Below are 8,454 nucleotides of genomic sequence, written 5' to 3' on the forward strand. Positions count from 1 at the left end.
GCCCATAGGGTGTAAAAGTGTTAAAGGCAATTATGTGACTTGTCGTCCTGGGTGACATCACTGGCCATCCTCGGAATTAATTCCGTGCTCAGGAATTATTGTACAAATCACTTTCTATGTAGGACATTATAAGCAATATATAAGTTGCAAGACACGTTACCAAACCATTTAAAAAGGGCACTCTTACAGGGGCCGTGTAACTTGAGTTTTTAATTTATAAAAATATAAGTATACAATATGTAATATGAAATTTACATAAAATAAAAATAACATTTATAAAAAGAATTTATAAAAAATAAATAAAAAGGCTTCATGGAAGCAATCCGTTAGCATACCCATTGCATATGAAGCACAATTATATATGCTTGGACATCATCTAATTAATCTTCTGAACCATATGTGTGGCTGCATACGAAATTTTTTATGCCCATGCTCTACCTTCCTATTCCTACATGTGCACACGAATAACGGTGAATATAAGTGGCAAAAAGCAATGCTAGACTCTACCATCATTGTGCCCCTTTAACTTTTTCAGATTTATTTCTAGTGAACAGGGAATATCTCACTAGAAAAGAAGACATTTGTGCATAGTTTGGCAAGCAAACAAATATATTTATTTACATTTTCCATCAATCAACAATGTTGTGACCTGGTGCAAATATTAATGTCAACAAGGAAAGTACTTACAAATTATTCCTATGTGCTCAAATGCAGATGCGACAATTCTGTTTTTGTACCTCAGCACAGTACAGTTTCAAAATTAACAAACTGCACAGCATCAGCAATCTTAAAGTATATCAAGAGGGGAATCACATAAAGCTCCAATAATAGAATGTGCAAACAAAGCTCAAAAAAACAAAGTACTTCAAGAGAAATCTGAATAATCGGTTGCCGTTGTGATATGTACAGGTCCCGACAAAAGTTTACGGAACACGCGAGCGGTGTATTTTCTCCTCGGTACGACACCCTAGCGGCAAGCGGAAGCTGGCGAAATCAGGCCAGTTCACTGCCTTAGAGGGGGGACGACTGCGGTCTTAGCGACACACAGCGGTAGTTTCGGTATGATTACTGTTGTATGTGCCCGCGAAGTGAGTTGGATTTTACTGTTGCGCTCGTCAGCAACTCGTGACTCACGTCAGTTGTTTATCAATGAATCAATTATCAATGTCAGCGTCAATTGTTTATCAGCTCGTCACGCCTCGTCCATAATAAAGCAACTGTTCACAAGATACCTTTCTTTCGTATCATGGCTTTCCAATAAAAGCAATACACCGTAAAGTGTTGCCATTATGATTCATCCTTGTTATCACGATGATAGCGGCGAGCTCCCTGTCTCAACAATCGTTGAATCACGTGTTGTTGGCGAGCACAACAATAAAATCCAACTCACTTTGCGGGCACATACAACAGTAATCATACCGAAACTACCGCTGTGTGTCGCTAAGAGCGCAGTCGTCCACCCCTCTAAGGCAGTGAACTGGCCTGATTTCGCCAGCTTCCGCTTGCCGCTAGGGTGTCGTACAGAGGAGAAAATACACCGCTCGCGTGTTCCGTAAACTTTTGTCGGGACCTGTACTACTATGCACAGTTCATGAATGGAACATGTTACCTCATTGCATTGCCTCCATGTGAGCACTAGAACAGGCAGCTTTTTAGGTCGCTCTTTTCGTGTTTTTCTATTGTCTTTTTTTTTGTTTTCTGTTTTTGCAATAGCAAGCATGGCCATAGTGAAACACAAGCAGCCAAGGACAGGATGAGACATCTGCAATGCGACTGCTAGCTCTAAACTGATATATTTATTAGCAGACTCTGAAATATACACATATATGCTGCTAAGCAAACGACAATTTAACCAATAGAATAACAGACAAGAAAAAAGGGTTATATATCTTCCCCTCTCCTCATTCTATTTCACAGGCAGCCCTAGTATCATTCTGAGTGTGTCCGTGCGTTCCCTTTGAGATAACGTATCTCAGACAGAAACAAATCCAACAGCGGACTGCTTACACATGCAACTGTCTTGGATTTCTCTAACCACCTGTTATTTAACCGCTGCCTTGAGCTGTGTGTTCTGGAAATTTAGGCAGCATCCAGAGTCCCTGCAATGTGTTGCCATGTTTCTCGAGGGCATCAAAAGTCTGTCCTTGGCTGCCTGTGTTTCACTAAACTATATATTCTAGAAACCGGGTTTAGATCCACACGTGACAGACGTGATAGGGAGTCTTATCTCATATACAAGTTCAACGCTCTTCACCCGTCCGGTATCAACAAATCACAAGGCACCCTAGAAACACTTCACAAATAAAATATGCTTTTCCCTTCTACCTCCATTATCATCTGTTATGTTCTGCATGGCCACTGCTTTCTACTTTCTTTATTGCATGCCACAACTTTGCATTACAAAAAAAAAAGAAAAAAAAACCTTGCTGGTTCTGGAATTTTCCCCACGTAATCACTAACCTCCTTATCTTTCGCTATGCTTGCCAATTCTTGCCTGTTGTCCCGTTTCGTCCACGTGTTCGTGAACCTTCCATTTTTCTGTAACCGGTCTGTAGCCTAGATCACTACGTTCACATAATCCCCTCCACACTCTAACAAAGCAGCCATTCACTCCGGCCGTAAAACCCCGTACGGAACCTTTCTTCCCTCTGGGCTGTTGACCCACAATTCGCATGAACCTTTAAACACGTCACACCTAACCCTTTAAATACCATGCCAATGATGAGGACGGTGCACAGAAGAAGAACAGTCTCTGTTCGAAATATCGGCGGCTTCTGTCCTGAGGCAACTCCTTCCTACATTCTACCGGTTCGCTGGATTTCTACCCATCTGTGTTTCACTAAGGCTCTCAGGTACAAACTACCCCATTTCAACACAGTAGAAAACACAGATTTGTAAATAGCATCTGTTGATTGCACTGTACATACCCCCCATATATCATAGTGGATACTACATCTCGTGCCATAATGTCAGGAACACAAAAAAGCTAGATTTGAAACCACTCTTACGTCGTAGTAGTAGTAGTTGTGTCAAGCTACGCAATTCCTGTCCTGCAAATAATTTAAAACATATGTTTCATCTGCCAGCGTGATGATCCCCTGAAAAGCACTTCACACTTGACTGGAACTACTGGTCCTGAAACCTATCCCTGACATGTGTAGCCATCAGGGAGGAAACCCGAGGGCTGCGGTGGAAAAGACAAACACACATGGGCTATGTTCTCACTGTGCATCAGCTGCTCTGGCTACTAAGAACAACATGTTCCAAATTAATATAACATGGCTTGACATAATACGCCGGCGAAAGCTAACCAATAAAATTAGTAGTTAAATGTACAATACTTAAACACTTGCCATAACATGACAGTTCCCTTCCTGCATTCATGCGCTACCATTCAACGCACATAAACAGTGTACGGAATTTTTTAATAGCATTACACGTCGTTTGACAGAACTTGAACAAGATTATATAGCACACGATAAAAGTAGAATGAAAAATGGCTAGGAAGCAAGCGAGCTGGTGAAGATGATGCATGTGTAAAACCCCTAGCCTAGGGAACACAAAGGGACGTGTTTGTGTCTGTCACTTCGTGTTCCCTTGTCTTGGGGTTTTACATCATGCATAATGTGCAGCTTTCCATTCACGCTTAATGGCAGTAGGAGTAATGCATGAAGGCCACTGCTAAGTTGTGTTAAGAAACACCACTTTATGTTTCCCATGTCTAAATGAAACGTACTTGACCTGATCCAAATTAACCATTCTGAGTCTGTAACTAACAAAGAGAAAAACGCAACACACGCCACAACATTAACAGATAGGCAAATGAGCTGTTGCGAGCTCTACCTTGGGACAAAGTCAACTAGTAATTCACCAAAAGTCAATGAGCGCCTGAAATGTAACATCTCTGACTGGTAGCAGGACGGTCCACGTTCAATTCCTGGTGCTAGCACTGACTGGCTTTTTCATTAATTATTTGTTGAAGTTTCGATGTACTTGAGAAGCATTCATCAACCATTGTATCCCCATGAGGTGATGAGGGTTTGTCATCCCAAAGAGACTCCCTTTCTGGCATGTGTCCTTATGGATGCTCATCACTGCAGAAAAAAAAAAGCATTTAATGACAAGAAATGGATTGTCGTATTTACTGTATAATGATAGCGCACAACAGAAAGAAGACTTTCGCACAGAAGGCTGTACTTCTTGAGGTCTAACATCAAGTTACAAAATTCCAGAATATATGACATGTTGTAAGGTAGAGAACAAGTAGAGTTATTGAGTTGTCGAGTTGAGTTGAGGGGGAGTTGTACCCCCTTTTTATTTTATTATATATGATTGTATAATTATTTTTATGTCTGTACCAACCCTCGCTCTCTACGTTACAACATGTTTTATATATTCTGGGATTATGTAACTTCATGTTAGACATTAACAGGAGCAGCCTTGTGCACGAAAGTCTCGTCTCATTAAAATTTAGATGCTCTCAACAGTCTTCTTTCTGTTGTGAATCTCTATCGCAGCATACTTGCACATTGCTGTTCTACGTACTGTGACTTTGCAATAAGAGTATGGACTTTGGGTAAAAAGACTACACAGCACTGCTCAGGTATTTTTGCCTATCGAACAGTATGTATGTATGCAGTATGCACACAGTATTTGTGCACCGGACCAACTAAAAATGTAGTGAACGTGGCATTGCCCACGGTAATGCACCAAGTTGAACACAATTATTGTAGAATCCAGGTATTTTAGCTTACATGTCAAGCCAGTACCACATCCAGTGTGAAGTTGTGACAAATAAATAGTTTCCATTTTTCTTAGCTCTCAGAACACAGACAGTGAATTAATAAGAGTAGAGAATGTTAACATGAATTCTGGGCTATTCTTCAATTAAAGATTCACAGATAGTAAAGACACGTTCCTCAATGGACGTTGATGACACTGAAAATTCTAAAACGTTATCAGAGGCGACATCAGCTTCTGCGTGTCAGAAAGGATTGTATGTCCAACAGTAATCCAGCTAACAGTAACAAAACTGTGCAAAAGACAAATTAACTGAACTAATGTAACGTAGCTTCTATATCAGACAGTGAAGCTTGTAACACCCCATCCACAGGAACCAGTGTCCAGACGGCAAAAGTGCTTGAACTGGCAGATAGCAGCTAATCGGAATGGCGACCTTTGTTTTCCACCATGAAAGCACAGGTTGTAACTTTGAGGGCAGATTTAAAAGTCGTGTCAAGATGTCTGCATGCGAGTGCACATGAAAAGTTGAACATAGGTGAATACTCAAATTATAACATCACATTGTCATACCTGTTGGTGGAGGTAGACTGCAACTAATGTGTCAGCAATTTCTTCATGCACCAGATGCAAGCCAGATCATGCTTCATTTCCGCCTTCAGCGTGCACCTGTGATAATTCAGAAGTTAGATTATCAATACTATTGTGTTGTTAATCGTGGTTATATCAGAGTAAGAGCAGTAGGACAGCTGCACAATCCATTCATTAAGCTTGCTATTTTTTATATCTGAACCTCGACTTACCTTTTTTGCTCTCGTTTTTTGCCTTGATCCTCCGTGGAACGTTCAAAATGTTGTGCGTCGGGCATCTCAGATTTTCATCAGACGATTTCGTGCCGAGATTTCAAATTGCCTCTGGAGTCGCGCGTAACCTATGATAACATTCGTGGACGAAATCCTTGGAGTGGAACTTAGCAGGCACCGCTGTCGCTGTCAGCCAACAGCTTCGCACTGCTTGGTCTTTTGGCAGCTTATAATAGGTAACACTTGAATGCTCCGATGAATTGTTCTAACAGCGTAGCACCGGCGCATCTTCGGCAACTTCGCCGTGGCATATCACGTATCATATCGCTCCAGCCCATAAAAGGCAAGGTCAGAACAAGGAAGTGTACTTTGCAAACGATGCCGTGCCAAAAAAAATATTCACATGCTTTGTTTCCGGCTTAGCAACAACATAACAGCTGTTCGCTTATGTACGATGCACAGAGGACGAAACGAAAGAAGCCAAGCGGCCAAGCCAAGAGGTCCATGCCAAGCCAAAGACAGATAAACCGAGAGCAGTGACGTCGGTGCGCCCGTGCGCAGGGTTTGCCGACGGTCTGACGGCCGGGCGTGGGAACTAAAAAAACCTAGTTCGTAGTTTTCTAAAAAACTACGAACAGTTGGAGCAAGATATTTCGCACACATAGCAGAGTATTTTGTTGGTTTTTTACCATCGCCGACCTCTCTTTCGCGATTCTTGGCGCCGACTTCCTCCACCATTTCGACCTTCTTATGGATATTCGGCGCCAGCGCCTCGTCGACAGCACTACTTCTTTGCACGTTCATGGAGCCCCTGCGCATATAGCCGCCATTAGTCCCACCACACCGCTACCGCTGCTCACTGCTTTCGTCAACATTGTCAAGGAGTTCCCCACTGTCCTGGGCCTATCTCACGCCTCCTGCCCGCCTCGTCACGGCGTCACACGCCACATCGTGACACGGGGCCCTCCTGTCTTCGCTTGCCCCAGATGGCTGGCCCCCGAGCGCCTTGTCATTGTGAAAAGGGAATTTGAGCACATGCTCGAACTGGATCGTTCGACCTTCATCCAGCCCGTGGTCTTCCGCTCTCCACATCGTGCCCAAAACAACACCTGGTGATTGGTGCCCATGTGGGAACTACCGTGCACTCAACATCCTCACGGTACCGGAAAGATATCCACTTCCCCATATTCAGGACTTCACGGCGAATCTTGATGGAGCGACCATCTCCTCCAAGATAGACCTTAACAAAGCCTATCACCAGATTCCCGTGCATCCCCCTGACATCCTGAAGACGGCTATAACCAGGGTGTCGAACCGAACCCGAACCGAAAACCGTCCCCGAACCGTTATTTTTGCCGGAACCGAACCCGAACCGAAATTTTCATGACACTGTTGAACCCGAACCGGAGCAGAACCGTAAAAAATAATAGCGGTAACCGGTTCGCAACAAAACGGTTCGGACATACAAGAAGTCAGCATAAGCGTTCCTCTCTATCCCCGAACGAAGACACATTGGTATCATCATCACACGCCTATATCATAAATTTCAGAAATGTTCACCTAGCAGTCAGACGACGACGTATAGTAAGTATACTTTCAGCGTCTTTTCAACATGTTGAAGCGCAGTTGTCCTTGTGAGTGCCGCGGCTAGCGCCGCACGCACGCGGTGCGGCGTCTACTCTTCAGAGACCAGGTGCCACGCGGACGAATGAAACACGAATGGAGTAGGCCAGTTATATAGCTCTACAGGACGAATGTGTGATCAAATAAGCGCCCAAGATTTCCCTTTACACGTGAGCAGCACAAATTAAACAAGTCAGAAACATGAGAAGTGGAGAAGGAGCGTACGCAGAACGGTGCCTGTTTGATTGGTCGTGCTTTGAAAAGTAAATGTGGTTCTGCTTATTGGTAGCGCAGTTGTGTCGTCGTGACACATTGCCGTTGTGTTGTGGATTAACAAGTACACTGCTGTGAGCTCGGACAGAGTAAGGCTTGCAGGCTTATTTTCGACATGCTTCAGTACGGTTTCAGATCGATTCACGCTGCGAAGGCAGTGTGCCGGCAAGTACTGTCGTCTATGTTACGCTGTCCATCTTATTAGGCTTCCTTTAAGTGTATCTTGCTGGCACTGTGCGTGTGAAAAAATATATTTTGGGAACACAAAGTAGCAGGACTACACCGCTTCAACAGCGTGAACTCTAGTTGCAATAAGTGTTCATCCATTTCTCATTTCTCTCACTAAAGGGCTACCTCGCCGCTAGAGACGTCAATGCAGACAACAGCAGTAAGCTATTAGCCACGCATTTCCTGATAAAAGCAGTTTTATGGAACATATATAACCGAAGCGTTGAACCAGTTCGGGGCTGCGAACCGGTTTGCGAACCGGTTCGATTTCTGGCCTGGCCGAACCGGAACTGAACCGGAACGAAATCAAAACAACGCGAACCCGAACCCGAACCGAACCCGTATTTTTTGCGGTTCGACACCCTGGCTATAACCACTCCTTTTGGCCTCTTCGAATTCATGCGGATGCCCTTTGGCTTACGTAATGTCGCAGAGACATTCCAATGATTTATCCACGAAGTGCTCCGCGGCCTGGACTTCGCATTCACATACATGGATGACATCCTCGTCGCGAGTCCATCTCCGGAGGGTCATCGCGTCCATCTGCGAGACCTGTTCTCACGCCTTGAGCACTACGAAGTCTTCATCAATGCTGCGAAGTGCGAGTTTGGCGTTACCACCCTTACCTTCCTGGACACACCATTACCCCGTTAGGCATCTGGCCACTCGCATCTACCCAAACAGAACAAAACCTCCCGGAGTGTTCCTGTGGATATCCTTTCACAGAAATTCGGATCTCTCTGTGAGACAGACATTCTTCCAACGAACGTCCCACACAACTCCGAGT

Source organism: Ornithodoros turicata, chromosome 2 (assembly GCF_037126465.1).
Source record: "Ornithodoros turicata isolate Travis chromosome 2, ASM3712646v1, whole genome shotgun sequence".
In the NCBI taxonomy this organism is placed as follows: Eukaryota; Metazoa; Arthropoda; class Arachnida; order Ixodida; family Argasidae; genus Ornithodoros; species Ornithodoros turicata.